Source organism: Oratosquilla oratoria, chromosome 43 (genome assembly GCF_046742065.1).
Source record: "Oratosquilla oratoria isolate Oo_2021 chromosome 43, ASM4674206v1, whole genome shotgun sequence".
Classification (NCBI taxonomy): domain Eukaryota; kingdom Metazoa; phylum Arthropoda; class Malacostraca; order Stomatopoda; family Squillidae; genus Oratosquilla; species Oratosquilla oratoria.
In genome coordinates, this window is record NC_134819.1 from 29969408 (window position 1) to 29984114 (window position 14707).

Consider the following 14707-nt stretch of genomic DNA (forward strand, 5'->3'; position numbering starts at 1 on the left):
TATATTGTTTGATCTTATGTGTGTTTATGCTTCTTACTCAACACGTATTTCCGACCAGTCAGGAGCTACTGTTAGATGTAGAGAGGGAAACCGGAATGAAGGCTGTAACATGTTTGGTGGGATTATTACCCGCCGGGCAACCGTCTCTGGGTCGGGATGGGACACCACTGGACCAAGCAACCCGCGGAATGCTGACGAACTGTTATTTGGTGTTTGGGAAGTTCTCTTCATTTATGGGAACGTGAAACTTCGGATTGAAGCTGAATATTAAATCTACAGCAATAACAACATTGTCTGACTTGTATTAATTCAGTATTTCCGATGGGGAGTGTAATGGTTGACATTCAGGGTATTAAGAAGTTCCCCATAATTCATTCCATTTTCTTCAACTTTGATCCGAATTGGGTCAAAAGAAGTCTCGAATAACAAAATTAAATTTGAGGAACTTATGAAGATCTTGAATATCAGCTATGACACCCATAGGAAATATTGAGAGAAATTCATACAATCTTTGTATATGAAAGCGGAACACTGTAGTGCATTATTTAGATATATTACCCTCTGTCGGAGAAAGAGAAAAGGAGAAGCACTCTATGTTCTGTATATTACGACCACTAACTGTAGTCCTCTTCAGCAGATAGATACAAAGGGATGAAAACGAGAATATATGCATAACACTTAAATAGAAAAGCGCATAGCCCCAGTCGTGCATATTACAAGCAAATAAAACAAATAATTGCCTTCTTACTTAAGTAACAATATCTTGTAAAACTATTTGATAGACTGAATTAATTCCGTCGTCAGGATGATTTTTTAATTAATATTATACTTTTTTCTAACATAAATGTGCGTAAAGTGAAATTATAAAATGTAAAGTTCCCATTACGAGAGAAATGGACATCCCACAAACCCCTATCATAAGTTCCATGTATCCATGTATCATGTTCCATAAGTTCCATGTATCATAAGTTCCATGCATGGGAGTGAATCCGTCGCTGAAGCTTCGATAAACCAGCATTTGACATGAATCGGATGTACACAAAATGTTTCATACAATAAGATCATAAGATATAAAGTGTTCAGCACTGGTGTCCTGAGAGAAATGAACATGCTTCCAGCTCATTTCAAATGCTCCCCTTGGGAGGATATGTGAACAAGAACCGAAATCTGTAAGTGATAAATGCAAATCAAGGAGTGACAAGATATCAAGACGTCGAAGACAAGCGAACTAGGCCCGTCTGAGAATGCATCCTTGAAGGAAGAGTTTAGTTACCTGGTTTACTTACCTGATTGGCCACCCTCAGTTACAATTTATCAGGTTAAAAAAAAAAAAAAAAACTACTGCTGGCACCCCGATCCACCACTAAATTACATAATAGAAACTATGGCCATCAGTGGGCGGAAAGAGTGCCATGTGCGGGGTGTTGTTGAACAGGATGTATTTGAGCACAGTGAGTCGGATTTAGTACATTTGGTCCCCTGACATTTGGTTTCTCGATTTTGGCCATCAGACATTTGGCCTCCAAAAAGGAATATTTGGTCTCCATAAGTACAGATGCTGCAATAAACGCCCGTTGCAACAAAGTTCACTCATCTGTTTCATTCAACTCTTTAATCGACAATGTGAAAATCAAGGCAGCAGAATCTAATGATAATCCAGTACAGATCCACGCTGATTTCCTAGCTTTAACAGATAGTGAAGAAGTTAGAGGAAAAAGGCTATCAGAAGCTACATGTAAGAAGGTTCTGCAGCGCATGGGTAAAGCAAGGTACCCAAAGGAATCAGGTTCTCTGGAAGAGGTCGTAAATTCGTAATCGATGGTGTATGGACGACAACATGTGATTATGTTGATCAGTTCCTGTTGTTTGACAATCAAGGCGCAACAACCGGATTAATCGTCTTAAGACTTGTCCGAAGTGGAAAACAGGGAAAATGGATCAGAAATTTATATCCATCGTCCTGGATAAGTGTGAAGAAGTTGGACAGTTTACTGAACCACGACATATTACCCTTGACTTTGAACTGGCGGTTCACAATGCTCTGCAATCAGTGTTTGGTAAAAATATTGACAATAACAGATGTTTCTGTCATTTGACGCAGAAAACTTATCGTAAAATCCAGTAACTGGGATTAGTGAATCTATATTGTGATGATGAAAACTTTCAGTTATTTTGTGCTCAGCTAGATGGGTTATCATTTTTGCGAATTGAGGCTGTTGTTGCCGGTTATGATTACTTGAAGGAGAATGCATCAGCTGGAGCTACAAATTCAGTGAATTGCTTCGGTAATACACATGTGCTTGGAACTTGTAAAAAAAAAAAAAAAAAGTGAAGGAAAGGGACTGTTCGACTGCAAAGAGTTCGCCCCACGTATCCACGGGGCAGCTTTTACATGGTATATTTCTCACAATATAGCCTATTTCTATTCCCGTGCTATATGCCAGTTTCAGGCCTGTCTTGGTGAGATTTTGTTCAATGACATTTGAGCACTTGGACAGATACCCACGGTTCTCATCACTACCCTCTTTATTCTTGCCACCCCTGTTTCTTATTTGTAAAACTTTTCCTTGTTTCTATATAGAAAACCTACTGGGTAACATAATTTCTTGAAAACGTCAAAAAATTAATTAATTTCCATCTGGAGAAATTCTTCTCTACATATTCTGAATGCTCTCAGGAAGAAACCTATAACGATCTCACTTTTTACTCCGCGCACCACAATTTTTTTTATGTTTTCAAGAAATAATGTTACCCAGTAGATTTTCCATATAGAAACAAGGAAAAGGCTTTACAATAAGAAACAGGGGTGACAATAATAAAGAGGCTAGTGATGAAAACCGATGTTATCTGTCCGTACCCAACTTCAAGTGCTCAAATGTCATTGAACAAAATCTCACCAAAACAGCCCTGAAATTGGCATATAGCACGGGAATAAAAATAGGCGATATTGTGAGAAATACAGTCAGTAACAGAGTCAAAGATAAATATAACTGTTTTGTTTATAGAATACCTTGTAAAAGCTGCCCCGTTAGTTACTATGGTGAAACTAGCAGGGGAATTCACAATCGGACAATGGAGCATAAAAATGGCGTCAAAACCTACCGGATCTCCAACTCATTAGTGGTACATATAAACAATTTTGGCCACCTGCCGGATTGGGAGAAAATAGAGGTGCTCCATAATGGACTTGATAAAAAGGAAAGGATGATGATTGAGGCAGCGTATATTACTTCACTCCCGTGTAGCAATCACCGGGACGGTTTTGTCAAGTTAGCGAGGGTAGCAAGCAGCCTAATTCTCCACGAAACTAGACGAAAGCGAGATGACAACAACGTTGACCGGGGAGGAAGGAACGGGGTGAACTGTGTGAATATATATGTTACAAATGTCTTATAGGTGTACACTCTGAAGAAATCCTAGTTGGAGGAAACGTGTGTGTGTGTGTGTATTCACTTGGTCTTTGGATCACGTGTTGGACTCGTGATCGACAGCTATTTCCCTCCCGCAAGAGAGCTCAGAGCTCGTAGGTCCGATCTATGGGTAATGCTATGACCTTACACACACACACACACACACAACTCCCCGCCTATGAGAGTCAGAGTAACAACCCGAAGCGCAGCGGTACCGAAATAATTTCGGCCCTGGGCAGGATTCGAACCAAATACTACGGGTACCATCATGCTAGCAGTTCAGTGCTCTACCAACTGCGCCACCGAGTCGTGTGTGTGTGTGTGTGTATGTATAACCTGTGCTCCACTGCGCCTAAATACCTGGGACAAACTGCATTTTTATTGTTAATCAAAAAGAATTCACGATTCTATGATGAAAATTCAAATATTTTATAATTATCTTTAAGGGAACCAGAAAGGGTCAGTGACAATCCCTGTTGTCCTTCAATATTCATCCAGTTGTTCCGAGACCTCGGTTCAGTCTGTTCCGAGACATTAGCTTCAGTCTGTTCCGACACTTCAGATCAGTCTGTTCTGAGATCTTAGCCCATCTGTTCCGAGACCTCAGCTCAGCCTGTTCCGAGACCTTAGCTAGTGAACTCATTTTGCTGCCGAGACCCCAGCTAGTGAATACCCAGTCTGTTTCGAGCCCTCAGTTCAGTCTGTTCCGAGACCTCAGCTCACTCTGTTCCGAGACCTCAACTCACTCTGTTCCGAGACCTCAGCTCAGTCTGTTCCGAGACCTTAGCTCAGTCTGTTCCGAGACCTCAGCTCAGTCTGTTCCGAGACCTCAGCTCAGTCTGTTCCGAGACCTCAGCTCAGTCTGTTCCGAGACCTCAGCTCAGTCTGTTCCGAGACCTCAGCTCAGTCTGTTCCGAGACCTCAGCTCAGTCTGTTCCGAGACATCAGCTAATGAACTCGTTTTGCTGCCGAGACACAAGATAGTGAATACCTCCTCTGAAGTTTTTTTTTTTTTTACTTCCTGTAAACTTTATTACTCCCTGTGAAGTTTACATTTTAGAGTAGTAGCAAGTGGCTGTGTTGTGTTTCTTGTAATTATATACATATAGCGTTATACAGTTACAGGTATAAGATAAAGTGTAGTGTTTTAGTTATTTATAGCCAAAGTAGTGGTTGTTACTGTACTCCAAAGATAGGAGTAATAGTATAAGGTAAGCAGAGTAAGCTTCGTGTATTTAGTTTATTTAGTGACCGCTTTTGTTTCTTTTGTTGATTTATATTTTCTCTTTGCCGTTTGTATTGCCGAAGGAGGAGCGAAATGGCTTGTGAAGGTTGTGTGAACCTGGAGGACCGTCTCAGGATGTGTGAGGAGGAAATTCGTCTTCTCAAGAGTGCGCTCTGTGAGAAGAGTGAATCCTCCCCACAACCCAAAGAGCGTTCCACTTCTGCTAATGCCATGAGGGAGTTGCGCACCGTGGGGTCCCGTTTCCCGTTTGTCGAGCCAGCGTTCGGTAGATGGGTGCCCTGTGGAGCAACTGCTAGCTATAGTCAATCGTTTTGCTCTGCTGGAAGATGAGGTTGCTGGATATCAGGAGTTCTTGGTGGTGGGGGACTCCATGGTGCGAGGCTATGATGACATCCTCCAGCGAAAGAAAAACAACGTTGCATACTTGTATGTCAACCGGGCCGTGGGATCGTGATTGTACCCAGCAAGGTAAAACGAATACTATAAGGTAAGTTAGCGGGGGGGGGGGGTGAGGGAGAGCCAGAAAACCTCTCCACTGCGGAGGTAGATGATGACGTCAACGGAAATATCGAGACCAGGGTTCCGCGAGTCGAGAGTTGTCAGTCACACACCAGTGTGTGGAGCGAAGATCCATCTTCTGATTAAAGGGGTAGCTAAGGCAGACAAATAACATATAAAAATGCCAACAGTTTGTATAGTGCAGAAGTGTAATGCCATTAGACCGAAACGTGATAGAAATATACATTTCTTTTCACTACCCAAAGATAAAGAACTTAGAAAGAAATGGATTGAATTATGTGCCACACACAATACTCGGTCATCTGGATATGTATGCAGCCGTCATTTTGAAAGTAACTATTTATTAGCAACATTTCCTGAAATTTTCATTCAATTGCAAATAAACAGACTAAAGAATCCGATTAAAACATAACTGAGCTTGGTGGAGATAAAGGTCTACATATAGAATCCACGCTTGAGGAGATATGGAAACCCACGCAAATCCAAAATGTAATATAATAAAAACCATATGATGCTTTTATGTGTCATAACTACTGGGTCTATATTCAGCTAGTTGGTGTGTATCAACAGTATAATATCTTCCTCATCTACCTGATCAACATATAAATTGACATGTCACCCCATCTAATAACTCGTCATATTAATATAATCCACCTAATGTGAAAGCATGGAAAGCATTTTTATAACTTTTCTGGCGGTCATATCTCAGATACTGATAATTTGAGGATAAGAAAGTGATAGTGAGTAATTTCAGTATTATGTGAACATCATAGTGTAATTTTAAATGTTTACCATACATACAGATGGTTTTCTTTAAAGTTTACATTTTCTTTCACCTCCCCCTCTCCCCCTCTGGATTTCCTATGACGTCATCGTGGAGATGCGCGAAGGGGGGGGGGATGCTCAACGTACCTTATAGTATTCGTTTTACCTTCGTACCCAGACCATCAGGGAGCAAAGGCGGACGAGCACAGTTACGATTGTCCTTACGGGATATAACAATGTGGGCAGTGTGAGATCAGAGGAAATTTGTTCGGAATTACAAGGTCCTCCTTCAGGAGATGGAGGAGCGTGGGAGCCGCCACGTAGTCTGTGGGATCCTTACGAGGACCTACGCTGGCTCATGTTGGAACAGTAGAGCCATAGGGATCAGTGAGAGGATATCACGGTTATGCACACAACTGGGATACCACATTCTTGATCCTTGGTATTTCTTTTCTAGGCGTCATGACCTTTATGCTTCTGATGGGAACTATCTTACTTGCAGAGGCAAAGATGTTCTTATAAACCTCATTGCGGGAGTTCGTAATGAACTAGTTCCTTTATTTTGGGGTAGAAATTCAAGGGGAAGGGGAAATAGATTGTAATGCGGATAACAGAGTACGGCGAAGCAATATTGTAGAGCAATATGTTATTGTAGGACAAATATCATAGTAGGAAATAATGTCGGTAGACGGCAAGATATTACATTAGGATGTAATGTCAATGAATGACAAAATATTACGATGGGATGACAATATATCACGATGTCATGTTCCATGACGCGTCACTGACACAAAGAGACGCGAATATGGCACCATAAGCCACATTCTAGCACGAGCCATATTGGCTCGCCATCCTTAATGAAAATGCCTATTGATGTTAAATTCAACCAATTAGTAGGTTATCATAAATTATATCATAGGATTTAAACGTGAATTGGGCTTTTTCTCACGTGAGTGTCCCAGTTACAGGAGGACTTATACAAACCAGTGGCGGAGGAGTGAACAAACTCGGGCACTTCTCTCCGAGGTCGCCATGAATGATGACACGAAGAAGTAGCGTCCGCATTATTATAGGTGTTCTCCTTTTTTATGACTAGGGATTGATAAATTGTAAGCCTTCTTCGCACAAAAATGAAGAAATGAATAGATTGTGCGAAGCCAGGCGAATAGAGGTAGGTTAGGTTTATATTTATAAAAAAAAAAATGGCACTTGCCATCGGCACTGTATTGTGCGGCATTGGCCTCTCTCTGACTTCCTTACTTTGCCCCGCACGTATCCCATATACACAAGGTTAAGGTAAATTGTATATCTTTATTTCATGTGAATTAAATAGTTGTGCACCTCACCGTTTCGTTGTCTTTGTGGAAGTGAAAAATCCCTTTAAAAGGCAAAATAGTCATACTAGATACCAGATTGAGGAACAGTTCAGATCACGGCCGAGATTTGATGCATCAGCTCAAATACATAGGCTAGTCTGTGACAACGGTAGGATATAATGTCAGTGGAGGACAGAATATCATTCTAGGAAGTGATGCTGGACAGAATGTCAATGAATGACGAGTGGTCGGTGTAGGACGCGGTGACGGAGGGGGGCAAAGTGTTCATGAGAGAACGGATGACCGTGGGGGAGCAGATGTCCGTGATGGAGCAAATGTCCATGAGCACTGAATGTCAATGAAGGACCAAATGTCAATATAAAGCAAGTTGTTAATAAAGAACAAAGTTATACTGTAAGGCATAATGTTGAAAGTCAAAACGAGTTAAAGAGAAATAATTACGAGTCTCCTAAAACCATGTACGTTAATGCTAGTAGTATTAGGAACAAATTATAAGAAATACAGGCGTATGTCAAAAGCGAAAATCTCGATATGATAGGAATAACCAAAACATGGTTAAATGGTAAAGAGTTTGAAGCTGAATTTAATATTGCGGGATTTAAACACTTTCATCAGGATAGAAACCACAAGAAAAGTAGAGGTGTTCTGTTGTACGTTAAAAACAATATCCATGCCTGTGTTTTAGAGAATGTGAAACAGGATACATATGATAGTTTGTGGGTAGAATTAATCCGAACCAAAGGGGAAAAAAAAAAAATGTAAATGTAATATACAATATAGAGTCGTGATAATGTTTTTGGTCTATACTATAGACCAAAAACATTATCATTAGCAGGCGACGAACTGTTTCTTCAAGAACTATCTAGTTTCTGCAACCGGGACTTATTGATATTGGGTGATTTTAATTTTACTCGCATTGATTGGATGACCCTTGAACATGGCCATATCGGCAGTCGCTTGACAGATTTTCTCGGTGGCAATTGCTTATTTCAGCATGTAAAAGAGCCCATGTGACATGGAAATTTACACGATCTTTTGATCACTAGCCGCGAAAGCATAATAACCGATGCAGAAGTTGGTGAAACTATTGTAAGTAGTTATCACAACTTAGATTCAAACTGTTATTTTTTTCAGAATAGATACTTGTGTATCTAAAATACCCGGTTTCAGTAAGGCTCAGTTTATAGGACTACGTCAGAAGGTCCAGCTTACAGACTGGGAAGCAAAATTAAACGAAAGCTCTCGAAATCAGATGTGGGAAATATTTCAAAATACGCTTACTAAGAGGATTCATACTTATATCCCGTTTAAGGACAGACGCCCCCCAAATCAGGCTCGCCCAAAATAGTATGACAAAGAAACTGAAAAAAGTATTACTAAAAAGAGACAGGCATATAAGAAATACAAGTGCTCGGGTGCACATAAAGACTATCAAAGTTTTGTAACAATACAGAAATATTAAAAAAAAGACAATAAAAACGAAAACGACAATACGAAATGAATATCGCTGATAAATTCAAAGAATTCTATAGTTACATTAAAGATAAAGAGGAGAGGTTATTAGGATGTAGTATTCTGGTATGAAGGACAACCAAGGAAGGAAATCAACGCAGTGATCTTTATATCTTTAATCACCGAATCAGGCGAGAATATGGCAAGCTGGAGGTCCTGGATCGATGCTAGAAAGAAGGTCTTGGAGCTGGAGGCGAGTTGTTACTGCGGTGATTGGTGAGGCTGTGCTCTCGGTTGGCAAAGACCGTTCTTTTAAACCCTGGGCGGGTCCCGTTGGAACGTCTAGCCTTCTGATTGCCCGCCTTCCCTTTGGCTGTAATCCTCGTGAGTGAGCTGTGAACCTTGACGAGTGGATACGCCTCCGCTCGCGTTGGTGACGTCATCAGTCTGTGTTGGACCGGCCAGGGAAGCAGACATCTCCGGTGTGTCCGGCGTCGGCGGTTGAGACAACGTCACCACAAAGAATCACATTAGTCCACTATTTTCTACTGACGGTCAACTTCACTATTCAAATGAAGGAATGGGTGATGTTTTAAACAGTTATTTTAGCTCAGTATTCGTAAACGAAACATCACAAAGAGGACTTCAAACTGAAACCTGTGAAAAGTATGGGGTGAACTTACTCACTACGGTAAATATAACAAAAGAAAATATCAAAAGGTGCATAGAAAAACTCAAAGTTAAAAAAAAAAAAAAAACAGGGCCTGACGGTTGAAATCCAAGAATCTTAAAGGAAACGGAAAATGAGATTGCTGTTCCATTAGAAATTATTTTCAAGAAATCCATCATATTCACAGATGTCCCAAGAGAATGGAAGTTGGCTAACGTTGCTCCCATATCCAAAAAAGGTGACACAATTAAATCAAATAACTACAATCCTATAAGCTTGACTTCAATCATAGGAAAAATGATAGAAACTATCATCAGAGAGGCCATTGAACACCATTTAGAAAGTAACTGTTTGATCGCATGGATTCAGGCGGAAACGTACTTATGTGACTTACTCGAATTCTACAACACAGTCATCTCGAATTATGACAAAAGAAACAATATAAATTTAATATATCTAGACTTTGCAAATGCAAAATTTTTAGATACTCGCCCACGAAAGACTACTTACTAAACTAGCTCCACACGGAATAAGTGGTAGCCTATTAGGCTGGACTAGTAATTGATTGATTGAACGAAAAGAGAGAGTTATTTCAAATGGCAAACTTCCAGATGGAAAATGTTGCGAGTGGAGTTCCTCAGTGTTTCGTTCTTGGACCACTTCTATTCATAGTATATATAAATGATATAGACCACGGACTGAAATCTATTGTCTCCAGATTTGCTGATGATACAAAACTGTGCGGAATGGCAAATTATCATTTAAACCAATTAGATATTCAAGAAGATTTAGACAAACTACAGGAATGGTCTGAAAAGTGGATAATGAAATTCAACATAAGTAAATGCAAGGTTATGCACATACGTAAAAATAACAGTAAGCACGATTACAAGTTATTTGGAAATTCGTTAACAAAAGTGGATAGTGAAAAAGATCTGATTACGCAATCTATTGACTTCAAAAGTCCATCTTTCATTAACAATCGTTAGTTCGTCCACATTTGGAATATACTGTTTCCGTATGGTCACCGAATCTCATTAAAGACATTGACAAATTGGAAAAAGTACAACGATAAGCCACAAAACTGATTCCAAATATCAGAAATAAATTATACGAAAATTGACCAAAACACATGAATCTATCCCCCCCCCCAAAAAAAAAAGTATTCAGAGGTGACTTGATACAGGTCTTTAAGATTCTAAAGGAAATTGACAACATCAAAAGTGACAAAATTTTCACACTGAATGAGAATCAGACAAGAAACAATGGTCTCAATTTGTCAGGAAATAGATTTAATTTGGAAATGGGTAGAAATAACTTCGCTAACCATGTAGTTAACGAATGGAATAAATCTCCTACAGATTCGTTTAGATAAACACCTAACCAAGATGCTTTAATGCCTGTCATCTATTTCATATCATTTGTTTACTTGTTTGTTATTAGTTGTCTATTTATTTATCATTATTTATTTGATTATTACTTATTGTTATTTATCTGTCCATTTATTATTATTTATTATTTACCTGTTTGTTTATTATATAACTTAACTTATTTAGTTATCTATTTTATCTATTATTATTTATATTATTGTTTTTATTTGTTTATTTTTCATTTATCGTTATCATATTTTTCGTATCCGACCTAGATATGGACCAAAAGGTCTCCTGTCAGCCTGCTCCTCTTTTGAAAATCGAGACCCATAGTACATACATACATACATATACCAAGGCTTTTTCCCCCTTACTAGGGAGGTAGCCAAAAAGGAAAAGGCATAAAATCATTCCCACCCATTCCATCCCTGAATACACTCCACACCCCTCCACCCTCCCTCTTATCTTAGCATCTCCTGGATGACGGGTCATCCCTGCACCCTGTCCACTGCCCTGGGTCAGAAGCAGTGTCGCAAGACACAGCACATCCACAGCAAGGCCACTTCATTAAATCGGCGACCCCCCCCCTCTCCATCCCCTCATGCATAAAAGGAGAAGACGGGGAGAAATCCCTTCGGGCTGCGTCAAATTTTGCTCACACATATTACCTCACCCCCCATCCGACCAACCATTCCACCTCATGCAATCACAACATCATCCATATACAACCATTCTCCATTCATTCCTGACTTCTGTCCTCTCCCGTCCTTCATCAACAGACATTCCCCTCTTCCCTAAAGCCCCCTTCACCCCATCCATCCACCTCATCCTAGGACGTCCTCTCATGTTCACTCCCTCCACATCTGCCTTCCATACCTCTTTACTAGTCTTTCTTCACTCATTCTTTCCATGTGTCCAAACCATCCTAATATTCTTTCATCAACCCTATCTCCCAGCTCCCTTTCCACCCCTGTTCTCCTCCTCACCTCCTCATTTCTCACTCTATCTAGCCTAATAACCCCTATCATACTTCTCAGACACCTCATCTCAAACACATTCAAACTCCTCTCTTCTTTTCTTATGTTCCACGTTTCTGTCCCATACAATGCTATCGGCCCAATCACTCCTTCAAATAATCTCCTCTTAGCATCCATTCCCAAATGTCTATTTCTCATTACACTTTTTAATCCACCAAGGCATTTACTCGCTTCTCTCAATCTACATTCTACCTCCACCTTCACTCCACCTTTTCCTGCCACATTTGCACCCAAGTATCTAAAACTATCCACTTCCTCCAGTTGCTCTCCCTTAATGCTCACATCCAGTCTACTGCCACTTTCACCCCTTGTACATCTCATCACCTTACTTTTACCCACATTTATCTTTAGCTTTCTTCTATCACATACTCTCCCAAACTCTGCCACCAACTTCCTCAATCCCTACTCCGATCCTGCCACAAGCGCAGTGTCGTCCGCAAACAACAGCTGGCTCACCTCCCACTTTTCTCCATTTTCTTTAACCATCTCCAATCCCTGACCCACTACCCTTGCATTTACCTCTCGCACCACCCCATCCATGTATAAGTTGAACAGCCAGGGCGACATAACGCATCCTTGACGAAGTCCCACCTTTACTTCAAACCACTCACTCTCTCCGTTTTTAATCCTGGCACAAGCTCTACTACTCTCATAAAAACTCTTGACAGCTCCCAGCTTTCCTCCTATCCCTTATATCTGTATAACCTCCCACAGTGCCTTTCTATCTACCCTATCATAAGCCTTTTCCAGATCTATAAAAGACCAAAAAACATCCTTCCCCTTTCCTATAGCTTTCTCACATATCTGTCTTACCACAAAGATCTGATCTACACAACCTCTACCTGTCCTAAATCCACACTGTTCCTCACCAATTACTCCTTCTGTTCCTCTCCTAATCCTCTCAATCAAGATCCTCCCATAAGCCTTCCCAACTACACTTAACAAGCTAATCCCTCTGAAACTGCTACATTCACACTTGTCCCCTTTTCCCTTGTAAAGAGGAACTATACAGGCACTCCTCCAGTCCTCCGGCACTCTACCCTCTCTCCAGCAAACATTAAATAACCTCACCAGCCAGTCCACCATCACTGTACCTCCCATTTTCAGACATTCTGCATGGCATCCATCCAGACCCATAGTGGAGAGTGGACTAGTGGACTAGCTAGGCCAGACCACCCGCTCGCGCGGGATCGGTAGTTGTAGGAGGGGAAGATATGACTATGAAAGTTAAAAGATAGATGTGTATACAAGAGGGCTTCTGGCACCGGGTAGAGAGTTCTATAAGCCTCTCTAGCATGTTTCAATAGTGTATGTGTGTGGGGGGGGTGTCACAACTTTCTCTGGAATGACATTTCAATGGTCAATACATTTTACACTGAGAGATAGAAATCCCTGGATCAATGGGATTTGATCATTTTGTACTTAAACCCTTGCACGTGTGGCTGGAGAAGTGAAGAGATCTGTTGGGGAGATAATGAATTGCTTATGGAATATTTTCCAACATTTAATAAGATCAACTCTTTGCAACCTGCCTGTTTTGTACAGGGTACAGGTTGAGAGACTTGGCAGTCTGTATAACTACAGTCAGGGAGCTCGCCTATTTGCTTGATCCATTGGTGCTGAACAGACAGGAGTCTCAAATTACTGAAATACCCTGTGTCCCAGACGGTGATCAGCTCCAGCAGAGGTTTGATGTGAGTTTTGTAGACGGTAAGTATAAAGTTGCTTAAGCGAGAGTGTAGATTTAAGAAGGGTGTTGACTATTCCAGCCATTTTATTTACGATTTTTATGTGAGCGTGGAACTTCTACGGGCAACAAAACGTGAAGAAATAAAACTAGAGCAAAGCGTTGGATACCAATGTAATGGGCCAGAAAATAACAATTATAAGATTAGATTTCTATTGTGTGGACCACGTTCATTTAAAATTATCAGAAAAATAACTTGGAATTGGTAGTTTATGTGTAGCATGGTGCCATCAGATTTGGACACCTTGCAAGCAGAATGAAAAAAAAAAATGTTAGGGAAGTGGTATGATCAAGCACTTGAAGCTGTAAATTGTACATATAAGACGGGTTGTAAAAACAGTCATAATGAGAAATGGAAGTGAGGAGCCAAAATAAAAAGGAAACAAATGGGTGACGTATGGGAGTGGAGGGGGGGGGGCTGGGTACATGCCATGGATAGCAATCTCCCTAATAAATGGGAAAAAGGCTTTATTATATGGATAGGTATGATAGAAAAAAAAAACGAACAAAGACTTCAAGAGAAGAGATCCTTGATGGAGAACAAGAAATACAAACCAGCCGCCTGGAATTGTCTATTATTTTTTTTTGTTCCGTTTCAAAGGCTGTAAACCGTTTACCATGGCAAATTAGATGACTATTACTGGCAACCAAAGTATTAGCGCTTACATGGTGAGACATCTGGTGATTTTGAGTTCAAAGACTGGTATAACATTGCCCCATGTAAATAACGAGACAGGATTATATTGAAATTTGTCTGACTCTTGGTAAACACCACGACGCAACCCCACCCCCTTGTCGTATGCACACAGACCCAATAACCAATTGATGACTATTGAAAACCTTTGTGGGTTTTGTAAATTGTAATTTTGTGGTGATGATTTTAATCCTGTTAAGTTTGGGGGACATATCTTTACTTTATTTTTCTGGAGTATGAATGTAATGTGTCACACAAGATAGTGAGATCATGCCTATAGACATGAATTTTTTTTACCTAGTCTCACACAGTTCCTGCAATCTCAGGGCAACGCCATTTCTTTATTCTCTAGTTACCTGGCATTTACATGGTATCAGCACAGAGATTGATTATCTCTCATCTTTTCGGGAAATATAATCCAATTAAACTCCATAAGAAGAGAACGAGGAGGGAAACGAAT